Raw genomic sequence first — 22,719 nt, 5'->3', positions numbered from 1 at the left:
CTAGTGGTAATTTCCATCCTCAGAAGCCCTGCAAAATAATCAGTATCTTTGATCTCCCTTTAAGTGATAGATGGAAAATCTTTGAGGATACTGAGCGCGGCTCATACCAGCACCATTTCCAGGTGACAGATTGGTGCCCCAGGGCCACCTGAAAGTTTTCTTCTTAGAGAATCTACCCTGTTTGCATATCAACCGCTCTAGCAGGAACTCTTAAAAACCTGGATAGGAGACCAATGTTAATGTAAGGTCAGAGAGGAAAGTTCTGTATTTTCTTCCTCTTGGGATCCGTTTTTGGTATTTTCAATATACCAGTTCAGCTGATAATCCCAACCATAAACCCTCCAACCATTATCAGCTAAAAGCCTCTTGAGCAACAGATTATCTGGTGAGCTTGCCTTAAATTAGTCTGTTGTAGTTAGGCACACATGACCTACTCTGTAGAACACTGAAGGTGATTAATCTCTTTTGCTTTGCAATGGAGTTGTATTACGTAAGATCACAAAATTATGTAATGAGGTTTAGCTATGGAGATTCTAACCTGTTTCTGGAATATGCTCCTTTAACTCTTTCATCTGGATCTGCAAGCTCAGACTCTAGATGAAAGTAGATTTGTCTGTACTGAAAAACTCAAGAATCAGAAGTAATTAATGGACTTTAGGTGGATTAGTTAAATCAGATTAATTCCTGATCTTCTTCCAAAGCAAATTAAACTAAACCAAGTTAAGGCCACTTTCATTCTGAGTAAAAACATCCATTTGGCAGCTTAATGTAGTTTAACTAATCTTAAAAAGTGAATTTGGATTACTTCTTTTGAATATTCTCCCACACCTAGTTCCTTTGCATTAAAACAGAAATGGGTTCAGCAGTGCTTTCTTCAGGATTTTAGGGTATGGTTGAACCTGACACCCAAGATTACATCCTATGATTAATACTCAGGAAAAAGTGTCTGTATGACTGATAGGAATAAAGTGAATGGATCTTTATGCAGTTTTATGTGCAAAATTGAAACAGATTAGGCTACACATCTTCTATATTTTCAATGTTTATACTGTGGATGTCTACAAACAGGGTGATGAAAGCATTTAATTTTAGCAGCAAACTGGATGGAAGAGTAGCATTAAGGGCAGACAGGTTGAATCACCTGAATTCTTACTGTTCCAGGATCAGAGGACTCTAAAGTTGTTATGACTCGCCTCATGTAATCTAGTTTTCTGTTGTTTAAGGTTAGCAGGTGAGTTGTACTGTAAGTCCTGCTGAGTGCTGAATGACTGGGAAAGGTTTGAAGCTCCTCTCTGTTGTGCATCTCCCAGGTGGAGAGATCACTCTGTGTGCCCAGCTCCATGTCTAGTTTTTCAGAGTGGCAGAACCTTTGTCTCCTGCATTTCCACTCTAAGAAGTGTGGCTCTTTTGTTTTTTTGTTGGTCTGATCCTGATGGAGACAAAAGTACTAGGAACTTCGGCTTTTGATGTGGCCTGTGTGTGGCGGATCTTACCTACTGTGACTTTGCCTAGCTATATTGTGGTTAAGAAAACCCAAATACCCAAAATGTGGTTAAAGAAAACTCTCCCTTTTGTTTGTTTGTTTTTTTCAGGTCAGTCATTTAAAGGTAGTTGTCACACTTTTAAAAGGAGACACGTATTTTGTGTATGAAGTTGAAAATTACATCATATGCTCTTTAGTACCATGTATATGGTACCATGTACCATGTATATGTGCCTGTAGCCTGCTTATGGTGGAAAACTCTTGTGTGATGTAGTTTACTGACTGAAGAATATCATAACCAGTATTTAAAAACACAAGCAGATGAGTTATTTTCTTTCTCTGTATATTTGCCTGTTTGACTATTCTACAAGACTGCAAAATATAAGTCAAATTCAGCAACTGGTAGCAGCAGGGTGGAAAGGGGGATCTTAAAAGTATTTCTATTGATGTTCAGTGGGACAGTGTGTAGTCTCAGCAGTTTGTCTGTGTGTTGTCACTTGCAATATCAGCACCTAAGGTCCTTGTGATGTTTCTTGTGCTCTGTTGTGATGTGTTGTGATTTTGATGGGACTTTTCATGTGAAGAAGTCATGATTCCTGTCATCTGAATTATAATGCACAACTATGCTGCTGCTTTTTCAGATCTGCTAAACTGCGGTTCACAAATGCATCCTAAAGCTATTCTTGCTTTATTGACTTATACCTCTGTTGCTGGAAACTGATTTTTTTTGGTTGTAAGAGGGTTTGAAAGAATGAAAAAGGTTCCTGCTTTGTGAAGATGTTGGAGAGAACAGTTTAAGTCAGGGGTGTTTGAGCCAATCAGTCTCAGGAGCAGGATGGGCACACTGTTCCAGTGTGGTACCTGAGCTCATCAGACAGAGATTCTTGTCCTGAGAGAGTTGTGCCTTTTAGATTCACCACCTAGAGTCTCTTTTATGTTACTTCATTGCACAGTGTAGGTAGGCCTGAAGGAGATACCCTGAGCTACCACCTACATGCCTAGAAAATGTTTGGTAAAGGTTTTTGAAGATGGGAAATGATCTTATCTAATTAACACTATGACCTCATTACATTAGTCAGGTAATGCAAAATGAACTTAGAAATGAAGGTAAGTATATCTCATGCTTCCATAAATTGTCTTCTGTATTATTGGTGGTACAAGAGGACTTTGGTCTAGAATAATTTCTGGTTCCTTGGAAATAAAGTATCTTTTCTGCAGTGCATGTTAAATAAAGAAATCATAATAATTCCCACTTAACAGAGAATCCAAACAGCTAACTATTGTTTCATACATATGTGGGGCATTTTATGTGACTTTGTTTGAAAGGAGAAAGCATGAAAATATGAAAAGTTTTCTTCCTTGACAACAGGCCAAGTTTTACTTAAGAAAAAGGCAGTGCGCTTTAAATGTTGATCCGTGGTAGTTTCCCCTAGGCAATTTGATCTGATCTGTCACTAAATCCCAGCACTTTGAAATGTAATAAACTCCCAGTCTTTGATTGTATCTGACACCAACAGAGGAGTACTGATCAGAAAATTCATCCTTTGATTTCTCTGGGTAGTGGATTAGATGCAGCAGTGAAAAGGAAGGAGCTGAAGAACAAATGAACAACATAAAGCAGTGAACTTTTCATCTCTGTCCACAAAGATGTTCTTTGGAACTACAGACAACACAGTCCTTTCTTTACTTGTAGAGCGAGCAAAACTTTCTATACACAGAACCTGCAAATCACAGAATAATATGAAATCTCTTGAAACACACACACAAAAAGAAAAATAAAATCAGTACATACATAGCAATGTGGGATTTCCAGTAGGCCCTTCTGGTATATAATCCTCTACAACTATGCATGTGCAGTCTCCTAGACCTTTTCTTAAAGAACAGGTGTAAGCCTCAGATCTCTTCAAGTGCAAACATAGTATTTATCAGCCTTCTGTGTTTAAATCTTATTAGAGCTAGTTGAACTGAACCAAACTTTCTTGAATCTGAGAAGTCAGGCACTACTCATATCCATAAGTCTTCAGACATACTCTTGAGATGCAGATACTGACATCCTTTCTGGTATCTCCATCCTGTGAACAGAGATTTGTACAACTTAAGAGCTCTCAAGTCTCAGACTATTGATGATTCTTCATGCTACAGTTGTAACATGGACAACTCCAAACTCTTCCTTTATCTTCAGCAGTGTATGGAGGTCTAGCTATAGTATAGGCTTCTCAAGCATTCAGAATATTCTTGGTTTGTCCAGGATCTCACCCCAAGGTCTTCCGCTTCCAAAGTTGATGTTGCTTGTGTATGTTCTGAACTCACAGCATACTCCTGTGTCAGTAAGTACAGGTGTAACAGCTTTTAGATGCCTCCACCATCTGCAAACCTGAACAGGCTTTGCACACTCTCAGACAATGGATGTTCTAAGAACAAGAAGTAATTGTGTATTCTTCTTAGCTGCATTTGTAAACAGAAATATTTCCTTGAGTTATGGATTTGAGATACAATTTTTTGTGTTGCCTTCCATGTTCACACTGTCCCTGTGACTAGGACAAGTGATGATCAGAACTGGTATAAATTAACTGTTTTCATATCAGTAGTAGGGCTGAAATGAGAAAGAACAAGCACATTAACTATACAGCACACTTTATTTCCAGTGCCAGCTACCTGCTAGGGCCGGAAATTTTTCTGGTTACTCCAAAGGCTCTGTTTTGGCTCATGCACCTTTGGAAGTGGAAGCCAAGGTGCTTCAGGAAGTTTCTTATTCACTTAAAATAGAATGTACAGTAATTAGACAAAGCAACCAGTGCCAAATGCAATGCACCACATATGAAATACTTAATTACAGAGAAAAGTTATGTGTTCCAATTGACAGAGTAATCTGTACTCTAATTTACTTGTCTTACAATTCATTACATCTGAGGTATCGATTTTCCAGTAGATGTCTTTAGAGGATAAATAACTACATTTTTTTTCTCAGAGACCATGGTTTGAGTCTGAGCTGTGAACCCCTGTCAAATGAGCTTGGAAGGCTCAAACCTCTATATTAGGTGGTTTCTGTGGAATAATCAAAGCAGACATAGTTCAGTAGTGCTAGTACTTTGTAAATAAAAGACAGACAGAAATGAGTTAGTTTGATGATGTGGCTTTTGAGACCTATAAGACTATGTCTTAACAGATAGCTAAAGTGATCTGTGATTACTTTTTAATTATATATTACCTTGACTTTTAGGGTTTAATATCTCATTTATTTCAATTATACTGTGTGAAACTTCTTACTACTAGTCAAAAGGGGGAAAAAACCCTGGAATCATTAAACCTTGTCCTGATCTTTAATAAAAAGTTGTACACCTCCAGAATGCACTTCACTTTCTGAAGTAGTAGCTCAGTTATGGATGAGATCAACTGCCACCCTTGGCTGGGGAAGCATGAGAAATTATTAGCCTTTGTAACATTTAGCTAAAGCCCTGTAGTTGCGGAAGTTATAAATTGCATTATTTTAGAATTTTTCATCATTTGTAGCTCTGGAACAGATTAGCAAAAGTTATTTGTTCTAAGCAATTCAAAGCAACAAGACCTTCTACTGCTATGTATCATGCTCCTGGTACTTGGGTTTTGATTTTTTTTTGGTGTTGTTGGTTTATTTCCCTCTTTTATAAATAATTCCGTGGATTGTTATTTGCTGTATTCAATTTCTTCCCCCTCCCCCCTCCCCCCCCGAAGTAAATGGTCAATTTGTTAAGTGTTTATTTACTAATTTATTAGTAGAAACATTATGTTATTCACTTTCAAAGAGTTGCTGCAATTGATCAGACTCAACATCCACCTAGAACTGCATTTCCAAGGACCAGTAGTATCCAATACCACACATTTTAGAGAAAGATTAAAATCCAGTCTTTCATGAACAAATTTGCAGTAATATCCCTATACGCAATAATATGTGAAAGCAAGCAGGTTGGTATAACTGAAATATGTTTATAGCTTCAGATGGAGACTTTCATGTACTTGCAGCAATACCTCCCTTTTTTAATCCTACTGAACTCTTTATTTCAATAGTATCTCATGGAACTGAGTTTCATATGTTTTATCAGTTTTAAAAATCTCTTCTGTTCTAGTATATTTCATTATCAGCTAGGATCTTATGTTGCATTTTTCTATACATTATTTATTTTATAGATATTTTGTATTCCCAGGATGGTGTTTTGTTTCTTTCTTTCCAAACAAGAGTTATAATCTTTATTTTTCTTTGGTTTTAATCTGTTCCAGTATGGAAATACTTCTGTGTTTCTAATTTTTTTAATTGCCTTTCCCTGTCCCTTACTGTTCCAGTATGGAAATATTTCTGTGTTTCTAATTTTTTTAATTGCCCTTCCCTGTCCCTTACTATTTCTCCTCTAGTTTTGTTTTGTGGGTTTTTTGTGTTTTTTTTTTTTTTGTGAAAATGGATGACCAGACTGAAATGTGATTATACCAGTGATTTCATATAATGGCACTTTGATATTTTCTATATTGCTCGTTATCTGTTCCTTAATGAAGGCTGAAAAGTTATTTGGGGTTTTTATACTGCTACTGGACATTGTGCTTTTTGGAAAGATGTCTAGTTCTTTTTTCTAAGTGGTTAAGGGTACAAGCCATCAGAATATGCAGGGAGTTAATCTTGTCCTTCCATTATTCTGCATTCAACTCCATTTAAGATGAATTTGCTATTAGGCTATTCAGTTCCCTAATTACATTAGGTTCTTTAGTTGCTACTCATTCTTGAAGTCATGTAAGTTGGCAAGAAAACAAACATGTCTCTCCTCCCTCAGGAAAGGTAGTTTACTTTCACTGTATCATACATTTTGGATCACTTGCATTTTATGCTCTTTCTGTTCAATCTTGAAGTCACATGGGAAGGTGCCTGCCTTTGTGGAGTGCCATTTCTTTTCAAGGGATGTCCTCAAAAGCTTGAGCACAGGGAATGGAGTGCAGGCTTAGAACCCAAATTATTCCAGTCCTATTGATTCTTAGAGCATATGTAACTTAACCTGATTTTTGTGGCAGGTTTGAACTGGTTTTCTTTTCAACATTTTCTTCTTAGGAGGAGGTCTTTTCTGAAGGTCTTGCCTTGAGGCTAAGTGGCATCTGGATTTTAACTAATTCTTACCTCTCTGTATCAACTGGAACATTGTCTAATCCAGTAGCTGGCAATCATTTCAGGTGACAGCTGTATCCTGCCCTTCTGACTTGTGCTGGCTTGTCCCCACCAATATCTAGATCTTTCCCCTGCTCTGTGGTCATGCCAACCATCTGACACCTGAATTAGGTAATCCCAGCAGAATAAAACCTTCTCATTCCAAAGGAAACCTTGGCCATTTGAATAACAAGGTACAACATGAGGACTACTGCATGCTTTCAGTTTCTGATTTCCAGAACAACCCAAGTAGTGTAATGCAGCCCTAAGGTGCAATAGCCTGAATCTTATTTAACTAATAGAATGGGCCAATACTGTAATGAGATCACTAAGGATATCATAAGGATATGTCTGGAAGCAATATAGTCACCTCAGGGTATAACCTTGCTGAAAATTGCTTAATCTTGCTGATCTAAGTAGAAATAACTCGCATGTAGGCACAGCCTTGCTTTGGGCTGCTTGTTCATGTCTGCATAAATTGCAGCAAATCTGTAGATGTAAAAGACAGCAAGAATCTTCGCTGGACAAAAGAAGCCACTCAAGCCTTCCACCAGCTGAAGAATGCTCGCATGTCAGCTCCAGCTCTAGGACTTCCAGACATGAGTAAACCATGCTTTCTATTCTCCCATGAGAAACAAGGGATTTCCCTGGGGATACTGGCACAGAACTTGGGTCCATGCCAATGAACTGTCCAAGCAGTTAGATGCAGCAGCCAAAGGATGCCCTGGATACCTTAGAGCCATCGATCCAAGAAGCACATAAATTTACCTTGAGCCAGAAAATGACAGTGCTAGTGTCCCATACAGTGTCTGCAGTGCTGGAAGTGAAAGGTAGACACCAGCTTTCCCCTCAGAGGTTCCTGAAGTATCAAACCATCTTAGTGGAACAAGATGATGTAGAGATAGTGATGACTAACATTGACAACCCAGCTTCTTTCCTCAGTGGAAACAAAGGAGAACCGGTACACCATGAATGCCTGAAAACCACTGAGACCACATACTCCAGCCGTCCAGACCTGAAAGATACCCCTTTGAACAACGCAGAAACCTGGTTTACTGATGGGAGCAGCTATGTCGTCAGCAGAAAACGACATGCTGGATATGCAGTTACCACCTGCAGAAAGGTAATAGAATTTGGACCTTTGCCAATAAACACCTCTGCACAAAAAGTGGAACTAATTGCTCTGACTAGAGCCTTAGAAATAGCAAAAGGCCTATACAGACTCAAGATATGCATTTGGGATTGTGCATACACATGGAACAATTTGGAAAGAAAGAGGACTATTGAACTTGCAAGGAAAAAACATCAAACATGCACAAGAAATAGTGTGACTGTTGGAAATGGTCCAACTGCCTGAAAAGGTAGTAATTATACACATCAAGACACACCAGAAGGTGAGCTCAGAATTGGAGGAGGGAAATGAGCTGGCAGAGAGGCAAAAGGAGCGGCAAAAGGTGAGATAACAACTAAAGGGTCCCTTAATTCCTGACGGGAAGAATTTCCCTGGAAGGTAAGATGAATTACAATAAGGAAAATCAGAAATTAATCACAGACCAAGGCAGAACATTCAATGAGGAAGGGTGGGCTAGCACAGCACAGGAAAAAAATAATTGTCCCCTCCTCCTTATTATGGTCCCCAGTAAGGAGTGAACATCAAAAAAAACACACTAGAGGGGGGGTGGATACCTTGCATAGACATTTAATAAGCAAAATTATGGCCAGAAACCTGTATGCTGCTATCCAACAAGTAACTCAATAATACAATCTCTGCCTCCAAACGAATTCCAAAAACAACCCTAGGCCAAAGATAGGCCAAATTGGGAGGGGCAATAGGCCAGGACAACAACGACAAATTGACTCCATGGAATTGCCAAGAAAAGGGGGGTATAGATATTTGTTGGTATTAACAGATACCTTTTCAGGTTGGCCAGAAGCCTTTCCAACTAGAACTGTAAAAGCTCAAGAAAAAACACAATCGATGCTAAGGACATATGCCTCAATACAGAACAAGTCATCTCTCATTTTGAAGTCCATCCAGACAACACTTAAAAAACTATACTCGTATGTATTGGCCAGGACTGTATTTGTTTCAAAACTGCTTATGTTTCTGTGAAGATAGATGATGATGAAATTATCACTGTTGGAAATTATTCCAACCTTTATATTTATAACTTTGTCAAAATTATTGGGTGTGACTTTACATACTTAGCACAGTTGTATCCCATCAACTAATGAATATACTTTTTGGGTGGTCACCTACTGTAACTGGTGTTCTAAATACTCTTCTTCACCCTATAGCTGTTCTTTTAATATTAGTAGGAATAAATTTTATATTCTCTATTGTGCTGTTCGTTTGGAATTGGAGGATGTTGCAACAAACATCAGCTCTAACTTCTTTAAGTGCTAAGAGATACCTTTTGTGGAAGCTCACTAGAAAAAGAACCTATGTATTAGTAAAAGAATTTACTAAATTTATAGGAAAGGGGGGACTGATGAGAAGGATTAACCGATGTACAGGGTGGGTAGGTCAAGTTGCTTGCTTAAGTGTTACTGCTTGCTCATGCTTCTCGTACTTGCAATGTACAGAGGGATAGATCAAGCCGCTTGCTTAACGATCTTACTACTCATTCATGCTTATTGTACTCGCCGTGTATGCTAGAACAAGATGTAAAGACGTAGCTGTTGTTAAGAGGTAAGTACTGTGACTTGATTCCCGTCCTTTGGACACCTAGGCTGACTGAAATTGGCTCTGCGCTTTGGACAATGACCAAGCGTCCAGGGAGCATGCGTAACGACTAGAGGTCAAAAGTTCAGGCTCAAGGAAGACTTGTTTACTTCATCTTGAGACCCTTGCCCATGACCGCTAGGAGGCACTGCTCAGGCGCAAAAGACTTCCTAGCTCATTATAATACAAAGCAGGGATAGGACATGAGTATGTATAGGTGTGCTGTGCAACCTCATGCATATGTATAACTTTAGAGGATAAATGTAAAGGGGAAATGACGCTGAGGTGCACATGCCTTTGGAGGAGCTATCCCCCATATGCCTCAGAGCTGAATAAAGCATACCTTCATTACAACTTTAACAAGTTGTGGAGTCTATCCATGCATCAGTTAGGAGCTTCAGAATTTTATTTTTTTCCCCATGTGGATACTTGTTTTCTCCTAGAGTATAATTTATTAAAACCAAGAATTGGGAGCAGAGATTTTTATGTTTAGAGTATAGAGAAGCCTGGAGCTCCTTTAAGTGGTCTTGATCAGTAAAAGAAAACATGGCTACCTTTCAGCCAAACACTTGTAAATTATTATAGTTTTTGATTTATAAATATTCTTTTCCATTTTACACATGGTCATGTGTGTGGGCCAAGGGGACATAGAATGTGTGGTCAAGGAGAATGGGAAGTAACAATGTTTGCAGCAGCAGAACATGTTTGTACAAGCACTTGTCTTAGGTAGAATGCGTTTGGGCAAGCACTTGCCTTATTCAGAGCATGTCCAGGCAAGCACTTGTGATGTTTATAGCAGCAGAAAGAACATGTTAGAACATGTCTGGGAAAGCACTTGCCTTACCTGGAAAAACAGTTGCTTAAGCAAAGGCACATGAACGCTAACATGATTGGTTGAAAAGGCGCTTGATCAGTAAAGCCATTGGCTGATGATGGCTAGGCAGAATACTATAAAAGCCTGTAAGCTCACTCAATAAACGTCTCTGGCTGAACCACAGCTGGAGTCCGTGCCTCATATGCCACACATGTGAACTGACCTGTAGGCCTAGGTGCAATAGTCCAGAAAGACTGACTGGAATATTAATAAGAGAACTACAAAGCCTGTCATACTGATATTTGTGTTCTTGGTGTCAACGCTACTTGGCATCATGACATTCCCATTTTTGTCAGTTAATTTCTTAAATTGACTAATGGCTAGGTTTGGATGGTCACAATAAAAAGCCTCTAATTGAACATAAAGACAAAATAATAGGAAAATATTTATTACTATGTCTTCACACCCTGCCCAGTAGGCTTGAATGCTTGAGCACTTCTTGTTTTTGTTGCATTCATGATGTTGGTTTTTGATTAGTCTGAACTTCCTTTTATGCACTGTAGAATAGTAAATGATCTTACTAGCACATGCCAAGTTTTTGACACTTCATAAAGTTTTTTTTTCTTTCTGGTCTTTACTCCTTCACTTTCCCTCCAATCAATTTATTTGTCTGAGATAAATTTCAATTATCTGTATCAGAGGTGAAAGCAATACTATTGATTTCTTCTTGCAGCCATTTCAGTAGTTTCTTTATGAAGCATTACGCTATCAAAAGCTGTAGCAACACAGCTAAAAAGTAAATTCTCAACAAGACACAAGTTCTGAGCCTGTGTACCTTTTCCTTAGCAGTAAGATGGAGCACGATCTTGACCATGTCTCAGAAGTGCTATTTTTGATTCAAACAGTGAAGCTAATAAGAAAGTAAATAACATTCATCCCATGTTAAAGCTGAAGGTAAACATACTGCTTATTTTTTTGTCTCATTCCTTGAATCTCTAGATTTTATTAAATCTTTTTTTGATGATGTATGTGGGCTATCGGCAAGACCCTAAACCTGCATTTTTTTTTAAAGTTTTTTTAGATAAACTTTTGTCTGGAGATTTGCTAACAACCATCTAACTTGGCATAAGTAGATTAGCAGGAGTTATACAAGATGGTAAATCTCTCAAGCTTTATTCTATGGACCTCTTCTTATCTAGTTTGTGAATAATCTGTTGTCATGTTATTTTTCTCCTTTCTAGTCCATATGTGGTGTCTCTTAGAGTTTGTCTATATGAGAAGTTAGTGTGAAGGCTATGAGTATAAAGTGCAATAGGTATGCCATGCTGTGTCTGTGAGACCATTCAATATGAGCACACTTAATATGAGTTGGCTTATGCAAGATGGAGAAGGCTACCTCCTGCTTTGTGCAGAGTGCTTGCAAAGGGAATTAAAATTGAGTGGCTACTGTGCTGAGAATTTGTAGCCCTTGTACTACCCATGCTCAGAAAACCTCACTCTTACTGGTGTAAACACAGTTAAAAACTAAACTGTTACTGTCACCAGAGCAAGACTAAACACACAAGAAAACAGAGCTGAGAATATGTCTGTATTGCATGCTAGATTTGTGTGTAAAGTTAGAGTGTCTGGAGTGAAAGGTTACCATGGGTTCCTTTGGCACCCTTGTTTTTCAGAATGCAGTGTTGTACAGAGCGTTGCAGATATTTTGTTGAACAGTAAAATTATTTGAACAGGGACAAAAGGAATAGGTGTACTTACCAAAAATTAAGCTGTACACTCAGTGTATAGTGAAATACAGGTACCTGCTAGATACAAAGAGATACACCTGCATAATTTTATTGCGTTCCTAATATTCTCATAACAAAATAACCGCGTCAGAAACTGAAATAGAGTGACTGTTAAATTATTCAAGCACACTGCATGTGCTTGAAAGTTAATCAAAGGTATTTGAGTTTGGGTTGACTGTGCAGTTGTATAATCAAGAACCTTTACTTTCAAAAGATGTGCCTAATGATTTGTCAGAGATCTGATGGAGTCTTTGCAGTACTGACGCTTGGCAGACTGCTGTATTTGGCTCATATCTGAATGTGCTAATGGACTGCAGTGCTGCTTCTTCCCTTATGTTTATCAGGAAATTCATTCTTCTGTCCTCTGAACCCTTACGCTCAGCAATCCATGAATCTAGTGGTCTTCAGGTTCTGCCATGTAATTCATTTCACATGCCACTTCACAGCAACATTGTTAAGGCTGACACATCCAATACATAAACTGTCTTAAAACTCCTGTGACACTTAAACCCCAACGAAAATCCCCCTTATATCCCATAGCTCCTGAAAAATGTGGCTGAGCTGTATGCACAAATGGAACAAGGCTGTAACACAGATAGCAGTTTACCTTCTCAGACAACTCAGAATCACCACCATACACACACGTATGCTACTGACTTCTGCAGTGATCTTTTGTATTCCAAAGCATCTTTTCCTTGTGTTGCAGAAAGGCCCTGAAATGCCTTTGAAAATAATGAAATATGGAAGGATCCTGCTCCCTGCTGTACACAAGTACAGTACAGTACAAGTACAGTACAAGCTCTGATTTCATTTTTCTTCACCACCATAGAGCAGAGTGAAGCAGAGGGACAGTGTGGTATTCAGTCTTGCTTCCCCATACCCATATGCAGCTGCATGATCTAATTTTAGGCCTGCCAGTTAACAGTATAGATCACATACAAACTGCATCACAATGATTTTTAAATGAGATTTATTCATTTAAAGTAGATGATAAATGGTTCTCTTATCAGAGTCTTACAAATAAGATTTGAAGCAAGATTATTTTTCTGGAATGAGAGAACAGCTGCCACAAAGTTGATGTCTCTAGGTCATACTGTGCCTGTCTGAACTTGCAGAGATGCATAATGACTATGGGGATCATCCAGATAGTCTTTTTCGCTTCCTAAATCCTGTTTGTGTATTGCAACCAGATGCTACCTCGATTACTGATGTGTTGTGAGTTATGTGAGCACTGTGAGAGGCTTTGGCAGATGCAGGTAGTGGCCAAGAGAGTACTGTCTGCCCTGGCCTTTCAGGGAATTGTGTACATACCAAGTCTTTTCCAAAAACCGGTGTTCCTTCAGCATTTTAGAAGGCCTACCATACTGTACAGAGTACCTTGAGCATGCTTTTCTCAGGATTAGCCCATCCTGCAGGACTCTTGGACTTTGTCTCTTCTGGATTCCAGGAAACATCCTGATTTTTCTCCCATTTCAGATTTCATGAAACAGCATAAGGGCTGTGTGACAGCCATTGCAGTTCTTAGTTTGTAATGTGGCCCAAAGAATTTGTGTTACATGTCCTTCATATGAGGATGGAGGAAGCCAAATCTATGTGGACTTGTTGGTATTACACAGGCAGAGTAGCTCCTGAAGTGAATTATTCTCAAAATTTGTTTCAGAGTAAACAAGTTGGTTCAGTCTGAGGCACTGAGAGCTAGCTCTTTTGTCAGTGAGAACAATGGGTATTTCCCCCTCTGAACTATCTCAGACTACAGGATAAAACTTTTCATGTTGTTCTTTATTGTATTCAGGCAGAAGTCCTGGCTTTGGCCCTGGAGCTCTTCTGGCAGGAAGTTGGCTGTACTGAAAAGGCAGCAGGATTGCAAAGGGTTGCCCACATGATAGAAGAACTGGAGGGGACAGAGAAGAGTTGACAGTGACGCTCGAGTTCTTCTGTTTCACAAATTCCTGCCCATCCTGTATCCTTGCAGGTATGGGAGATGGAAGGGAGGTCTTACAAACTGAAAATAATCCTTCTCGTGTCTTATTTTGCTAATACATCTACATCTTCTGGTGATTTTGATCAGAGGAAAACAAATAATGTATATTCTTACCTATATTACCTCTATTTACATAAGAGATAAAGTTATACAGTTGACTTATCATACGTTACTGGTGAATGAGCTTTGGCTGACATCCTCACTCTAAGAAAAATATAGGACTTTGTTATGCAAAGTGCATGGTTTGTAATTGCATGTTTCTCCTGTGCCACTTTTCTTCAGCATCTGTCCTATAGAAAAGAAATCCAATCCCCATTATTTGATTTTTCTGCTGCTTCTCAGACACTATTTTTCTAAGATTTCTTAGCTATGACTCTGTCTACAAAGTCCATAGTTGATGGCATTTTGCTTCACCTGTACAGCCCAGCATGCTCTGATAAATTAACTGTATTTGACTGCAGATTTAAACTGGAAAGTAGTGCAGAGTAGGAAATCATTGGTTTCTTCCTTTTGATTCTGATTACTAGTCTATAATCTACTCAGAACTTAGTGATTTGAGAATTCTTTGTTGCTAAAAGTAGTTGTCTATTTTAAAGTTTTGAGTCAAGTCCAATGTTCAGTGTTAGGCCAAATAGTGGGCAGGAAAGGAAAAAATAAATTCCTGCTCTAGTTTGAGGTAGTGCTTTATAAATCTTCTCCAGGTCAATAAGTGACACCTGTTCCCTCTACAAAAAGAAAGGAATACAAGCATTAGCAGATCCTCTAGATCTGGTGATGGTTCATCAATTGTCCCTTAGTATCCCTTTGTATAGTGATGTGTAGCACATAGGACAGTTAGAGACCTGGGGTATAAGACTGAAGATTAGCTTCAACTAAATTCTCATGCAAGCCCCTGTTGTCCTCTTGCAGTACTTACACAGATCCATCTATCTATAATATAGTATTTTGGGGAAAAAAAAAAAAAAAGATAGTCCCCTGTGAAATTTGAAATCAGTGAAACACCAGAAAGCATTAGATATTTTGAAATACATATATAGACATATATCTATAAACAGGTTCTAAAAACTGTTGAGAACAAAATGCCCTGCAGTGCTTCTGTGCCTGGTGCCTACACAAAGAGTTCAATACAAATAGTTTGTGTTAATATTTTGTGCCTGGACTCTGAACTCTGATTTTTTAACTCCTCAAAACATATGTGAATCAAGCCATATTAGTAATTCTGCTGAGCAGACAAAAATCAAAGCCTGAACAACAGAGAAAAATGTTCTCTCTTTTAAATTACTCTCAGCTTTTCCTTAGAACCTCACTACAGGACTGGCCTAGAAAGAAAAAAGCAACTGGGGATTTCAGAGTGCTCAATGTCCCTGCAGTGTATGAGACCACTGACAATTAAAGACACACTGAAAATAAACTCCTTTAATAAAAACCCATTGCTGGCAATCAGTAAGAATTCATTAAGACAGCATTTTATAGATCAGAAATTGAAATTAGAGCAAGTAAAGTTTATAGATCTCATGTGATTGACAGATTGGATGGAACTCCATTGACTTCCAGGTTGGATAAGTACTGTTTAATCTTAATAAAAATTAAAAGACATTTTTGGCTAATGTGAAGAAAAGGTGTGTTGTAATTTATGCTCTAAAATAGTTTCTAAGAAGTTGATTCAAGCATGGAGGAACTGGTTCTCATTCTAGCCATGAAATAAAAGAATGCACTGGTGGGTATTGTAAGATGTCAAACTTAAAAGTGTATCTCAAAAATAGGAGGCATTGAGTGTAATAGATTTCTCTGTGTACTGACTATGTTCTGATTGTTTATGCTTTGTATATGTTTATCATTCTATCTATAGCTGTTAATTTCTGAGATGTTTCCAGTGAAAATGTGAAAGGCAAAACATGAGAATGAGAACACCTCATTTGGTGTAATATTATTTTTAACCTATTTCATGTCATCTCATTTTTCACTAGTGACAGAAATTAATCCAGCCTCCAACTGATGTAAATTTGCGTATTTATGTTGACCAGAATTTTATCCAAAATACCGTTGGGTTATATGTCTGATGCAAGTGGACCAATCTAACCTCACAGTTTTGACCAGCTTTGGGCAGGAGCGTGTGTGTGACTCTACATATTCTTTTGTTCTGTTGATTATCAGACCACTATTTGTAGTGGTGCTTTGTTTGCACAGAGAGTATTGCACTATTTTCTTTTAAAAATATATAAAATACTAACAGAAAGGTCTGGTCAACTGGATAAGTCACAGGTGAAGCAACTTCGCTGATGGCAAGTTTTGATTGTGTATGTCAACTGTTTCTAGTGAGAGGGCCATTCAAATGAAACAAACAGCATTAGTTTACACCAAGTTAGAGCTTTCCATAATAGATGCCTTCATTGCTAAGCATACTCGGTGCATCATCAACCAGTGAAGTAATTAGCAAAGAGTCTTGGCACCTTAATGTCTCTCAAAGCTCCTTTCATGGCACAATTAATTTGACAGCTGTCTGATTTATAACAATGTGTGTTAATATTATATTTTCTTAATATTAAAATTAAAGTTTGTCTCCCAGACCAAAATTTCCATCTCAGTCTGTACTTCACAATGCTAACTTTGGCATCAATAGTCTGATAAATTGCTCAAAACAATTTTCAACCAGTCAGAGCAGATATGATTTTCTTCACTTTGGGTGAATATCAAAAGTAGAGCCCCAACCAACTGCTTCATCTTGCCAGATATTACTTGATAACACAGTGTCATTTTGTAGTGACAGGCCATAATTTTGTTCTTATTCCAAACATTGCTTATAATAGGATATAGAAGCAGTGCTTGAACGCTGAAGTTCAGTTCACAACTTACAATCTAAAATAGTATCATAAGCTCACATCACATAGAATATCCTAGTGAAGGGTTATTTAAGGAATAGTTTCAGAAAATATGGTACGACCTTATGCTTTTTAGATCCAAGTCATAGCTTATATAAATTCCAATGAAATAGTCAATCACAGAAGTTGAAAAGCAGCTGAAGCAATGGGACAGAAATCTCCAGATCCAGATTTTGGGATCAGCTAGTGATAATTCACAAGGAAAATATTTTCTATGAGTATAGTTTATACTAGGCTTCTGAAATGAATTCGGGAGAACTAAAGATCATTAAATATAAAGCTATAAAAGTCAGTTGCCAATAATAATATTCTATGCTTGATGAACAAATTTGCTGACAACTTATCAGGTGCATTTTAATTTCAGTCCTCTGGATGCTGGCCAAAATACCATGATTCTTCTGTACAAATGCTCATGAAACTTTTGCAAATCATTGACATTATTGAATCATTCCGCATAATAAACAGTTTTAAAAATAGTTTTCTATCTTTTATTTTCCATCTTACTTCATCTTTCTGTTTTCTCTTGAAGTTTTGACTGATGTTGCCAGAGCCCTGCATGTATGTGCTGATGACAAGAGAATATCTATACAGGCCATTTTCTGAGCACTCTAAATATAGATGACAGGATTTTATACTACCTGACCATCTGACTTTTCAGAGATAATTAAAGGGGATTGGCCTTCCACAGGGAGAGAGTAAAAAAAAAAAAAAAAAGAAGAAAAGGCAGCTGACTCATACCTAAAATCATGCTGATGTATTTTAAGAATCCATTTTCCCTTTTGTTTTCAGTCTTTTGTTGGAGATACTTTATCTCATTTATTTAATTTTCTACATATAGAAGACAGTAATAGGTCAGTCTCTTGAGCAGTTTTCACTCCTGTATTGCATTGATTGGCAAGAATCATAGTTTTATTTATGATTTATGAACCATTATTTCATAATAGTTACCGTTCAGAATAAGATTTTCTTGAATTTTATTTAGGATCAAAAAAGAACATTGGCTGATTGTAATTTAGACAGTGTAAATATTATAGGGCAAGGACTGCACTTTAAAAGAGGGTAAATTTTTAGGACTTCCTTTCATTCTTTTTAATGTATAGAGATAAGTCCCATGTAACTGTGATACCTTTGCATATCATGTCTTCATACAATAATCATCATTCAAAGAGAGTCTTTCTCTGCTGTCTTAGCCTGAATCTTATTGTCTTAGCCACAACAGTTCTTACCGTTATTTACAGAATAATTTTATTAAATAGGTGGTATTTTTTAGCACAAAGTTGATGGTTAATTAGGGATAATTCTATGTTTAAATGAATTGAATATCTTTCCAAGACCTGTTCCAGTCATATACAATGTGAAGGCAAAAATTTCTTCATACTTGTATTACCGCAGGGCATCTTTTTTTATACAGTTTTACCCTGCCTCTAGTGGCGACTACATAGCATCCTGTAGGTCCAGGGGTTTACTTTAAAAGCACAGGGGAATACCTGGAGGAAATAATACTTACAATTACTCCTACTACAGCAACACAAATGATCAGAGTTCTTTTGCAATAGGTGCTTTACATACATGAGGGTAGAGTTTCTGCCTCAAAAGGCTTCTTGTCTAAATAAGCACAGCTGACAAAAATTAACTATTATTGTCCTCACTGGCAAGAACTGAAAAAAAGTCATTTACTGAGTAGGCTTATGTCATGCAGAAGCTGACCGATTGACCGTAAGTATTTTCAGTTCCAGTACAATACTTTATCCCAAAATAAGTCCTTATTTGTTAGATATCTGAGTAAAAACATCCTGCTGTATAGCCTGACATTCCTTTCTCCAGAAAACATTCTCCTACTGCTAATCTTAATCTTAGCTTTTCTTTTTTAAGTCCTATAAACCTCTGAATTTATATTAAATTACTGGAAGAAAGACTGTGAAGTGGTTAAAGGAAGTATATAGAATAACTAAAACACTCTTAGGAATCAGTTCAATTTTATTGCATGTAGTCTGCTCAGCCAAGTAATACATGTCTAGTTCCAGGTACTTGCTTCTTGTCTCAGTTTGTATAGTGTTGGTAGGAAATTGGCACCATAGATGTTCTTTACAGGAGGAATGATTTATGTCCCAACATAAAATGGTTTTGAACAGCTCATAGGAGCTGAAAAAAGCTAGTTAATTTTCCCTTTGATTTTCTGCAGTGTTAAGGAGTAGTTCCCAGGGTATTTGTTGGCTGACCTTGCAACCTGGAACATCATGGTCTGGTGTAACTTCTTGCAGACCAGTTGGCAGCCTGTTATAAATGTGTGAACACCATATGTATGTATATGTTAGTGCAACTTTCTTTTCCCTGCAGCATAAAGCTTTAAGTCCCTTGGTTATTCCTGCTGCAGTTTGCTGAAGGTTTGATAACTAAAGGATGATGTTAAAGAGGAGGGAACAACAGTCGTGTCCCCATTTCGGTCTGAAGAGACCAGTCAACACACAATTCAGCAGACACTGCTGTGAGGAAGGGATCCAGGGAAGAGAAGATGCACATCTTTTGCTTATGTAATGGAATATCCCATTCAACCTGATAACACTTTTACAACATTCAAGGAAGAAGATGTAGTTTTCTGCTACCAGACTTGAAAGAGGAGGTATAACAGCTTTCATCAGGTTGTCATGCCATCGGGTTCACAGCCAAACAACCTCAGCATGAAGCATTAACCACTTCGCTGTAAGCCTGGACTGCTATGGAGCACAGCCTATCACAGTCATATAACATTTGTTTCTGCTATGCAAGTATCTGAAAGAACCAAACTGAGAACTTTTTTTTTTTTTGCCACCTGTCTGGTGCAGGGCTTCGATGCAAGGGGAATTTATTGGTGGACCTTGTAAACTTGGATCAAGTTGATTAACTCTTGTTTCCTCAAAAGGAGAAACAGTTGTTCGTATCACTCCCATGTTTCACCTGAGCACTGGACAGGGAAAGAGTACGTTAAGTTATTAGAGTCTTCTACCTGATTTTATATGTGTTCTTCTAATGTGCTGATCACTGTGTTATCTCATCACTTAAAAAGTTGACAGAATTACTAGCAGCTACCATATGGTGACTGTGACTGTCACCTTATGAATAGAACAGGAAGTATTGCAGGTCAGTCTCAGTTATTGGATTGTGCTGGTTCGTAGGTTCTCTTAGATACATGTGAAAATAAGATTGCCCTTAGGACAGCAAGGATATTTTAAAATAGTGTCTAAATCCACTTAAAGATACTGAATTCTAAGTCCTGATGCTTTATCTCTATATTTTTATTATATGATGAGAGCAAGCTGTCTTTGCAATTTTGAGAAAATGTTATTATACCACTGTATAAATCCACATTAGGCTTGGATCTTGAAAGCTTTAAACAGTTCTGGTTCCTCCATTCCAAATAAAATGTAAAATAAATTAAAAAGTTAGAGAGATGAATAACAAAGATAATCATGTGTATTCAAAAATTTCCATAATATGAAAAACTTAAGGATGATAATGCTGTTTAGCCTGGAGAAAAGTTAACTAAGGGACAACATGCTAGAAGTCCATAAAGCCTGACATAAATAAGGTGAGTAGAGTTCATTGTTCTTTCCAGTGTAAAACATAGGAGACCTCAAATGAAATTGGAAAGTGTTAGTTTCACAGCAAAAAGAGGAACTTGTGTGTGTAATGTGTGGTTCAGTCAAGAAAGTCATCACCACAAGATGCTGAAAATGTTTATGGTTTTATGGAAGAGTTGACAGATTCATGGAAGAAAATCCAAGGAAGTCTGTTTAACTGAAAGCTCTTACTTCTACCTCAATAAACTGCAGGAAGCTGGGACAGTATTGTAGGTAAATGTTTATTTTCTTCCCACTCTGCTGTAGGCAGAGTGGTACTGGCCAGTGGTAGAGTTGATGATACGGCATAGATCCAGCATGATACAGCTGTTCTTTTCATTCTTGTGTCCCAGAATCAATATTGCTGCTACAATTGAGATTTACTCTGGTTTTGATGTGAAAAGCTCTCTAAAAAGTTTTGATGTGAAAAGCTTTCTAAAGTGAAACAAGATACAGGTTTCAATTTCTAAATAAAATATTCTCGTGAAGACTGATGCATTTTTTTTATAGCTAATTAGAATATAGCTAGCTGTTGAATGATTGTAGAAGGAATAATGGAAAACTTGGAAAGGCTAATGATGAATTCTACAACCACCTTTTCAAACATGCCCTTTCTAATGTTCTATTGTCATACATAACCGTAATACCAGCATTCAGGGTTACCTGTGTCCCCAGACTGGATCTGGCAAGACACCTAGATGAGTTAAGCATCCGCTTCTTGCTGAGGTTCAGCAGTTGACATCTTCCTTGTTTGACCTTCTGGAAATCCTAGCCTGAATGCCTGTGTATGGTGCTGTGTCTGCAAATTAGCATCTTATTATTTGGGGCACCTATAAGAAAACTTGACCAGATATCTTAACAAAGTGAAGATATATTCATCTGGCACACACACCCTGGAACAGAGTGTCTCTTCCTCACAGAGATAGAGATCTGAGTAGCAAATGCTTTCTCCTTTTGTTTGGATTTGCTATGCACCCCTACTTTGATTTTATGTTCTGTAAAAATATTCTAGAAACATTTTTCTCTCTGATGAATAGCTAAATATAAGAGGAGGAATAAATCTTATATCATTCCTCCAAATCCTGAGCTATCTCTCTGCATATATTTCTGGATTAAATAGGTTTTTTCCCCCTTACAATTTGTTTCCCTTCCCCCCCCACTTCCTGCTAAGTCTTTTGCAATAATTCTAGAGATACAGCAGCCTGATATGCCTACCTATCACTAAGTTTCTACATGGCCAAGAAAATGTCAGGGATGTAATGCTGGCAATATCTTTGGAGACCGATTCAGATATAAAATATAAAGAATCCTGGTTTACAGTTGACATTACTGAAGTAACTATTTCCTAGGCATCATTACTGTATACAGTAGGAAATAGGTAACGCTATTACTTTAGAATGAAACGATTTGTGATGCCTCTCATAAAAGACTAAGAGAATACCTTCTTTGCTTCACATCTCTTTTAACTGCCTCCATAAAATTTAAGGAATTGCAATAAAACTTGGGAAATGCTCTCACTGTGAGCTCTGTTTGGCAGTACTTAGGAGATTACCTTGTGCTCAAGACCAATTGGAATGTTTGCACATAAGAAATTATTTAAAATAGTATTTATTTTCTGGCCTTTTTTTATTTTAAAGGATCTTTCTCAATCTGTGTCTCTTGCTTTCTCTCCCCCTCTCTTTCTCTTTTTGAAACAGAAAGATCTTTAAACAGTTCGCTGCCTCCTTGGCATTTCTTCTTTCTGCTTTTCATTTCATGTGAAGTCTCCTGGGCTCTGACCAGTTCAAAAAGCAACTTTGTAGTTTTCAACGGTAAATGACTGACAGTATTGGGAACTGTGCTCTTTGTCTGACAGACAACTGCATTCATACCGCTAAGCATTTGGACTGAACTTTTAATTTAACCCCACTGACTTCTTTTTCTCCATCTCTCAGCATTGTCTGCATTGTATTTCCTACCATGGCAATGTATCTTCTGCTTCTGAAGCAGCTGCATTTTTTTCTGTGATCCTAAATGCAGCTTTGGCTCATAGTTTGGGATCTAATGAAGATGTGCTTTGTGTGTGTTGCTGTTGCATACAATAGCCAGAGACATTTAGAAGATAGCCCATGCCAGAAGAAATAGAGCTTGTTATTCTTTGATAGCTCATAGGAGACTGATACCGTGTCAGTCTATTTACTGATGAAAAAAAAATGTGCTAGTAAAACTATCAGTTTTGTGGAAATTGTAAGTAAAATACTAAAGGATGAATTCAGCTGGAGCTTATGTTAGTGTCTCTGTGCATGCTGATGAG

General features: G+C 37.7%; 1 long non-coding RNA gene across 1 annotated transcript in view; it reads left to right on the top strand.

The window, feature by feature from the left end:
• Positions 1 to 241: 241 nt before the first annotated feature.
• Positions 242 to 22,719, top strand: part of LOC134155893 (uncharacterized) — a 64,741-nt gene continuing 42,263 nt past the window's right edge. Inside the window, exon 1 of the long non-coding RNA XR_009961764.1 lies at positions 242 to 451. This is a non-coding gene — a long non-coding RNA (uncharacterized LOC134155893). The remainder of the gene's footprint in view (positions 452 to 22,719) is intronic.

Source organism: Pezoporus occidentalis, unplaced genomic scaffold, assembly GCF_034315485.1.
Source record: "Pezoporus occidentalis ecotype Australia unplaced genomic scaffold, CSIRO_AGI_Poc_V1 ctg80, whole genome shotgun sequence".
NCBI classification, from domain to species: domain Eukaryota; kingdom Metazoa; phylum Chordata; class Aves; order Psittaciformes; family Psittacidae; genus Pezoporus; species Pezoporus occidentalis.
This window is presented reverse-complemented; position numbering and strand designations above follow the sequence as displayed.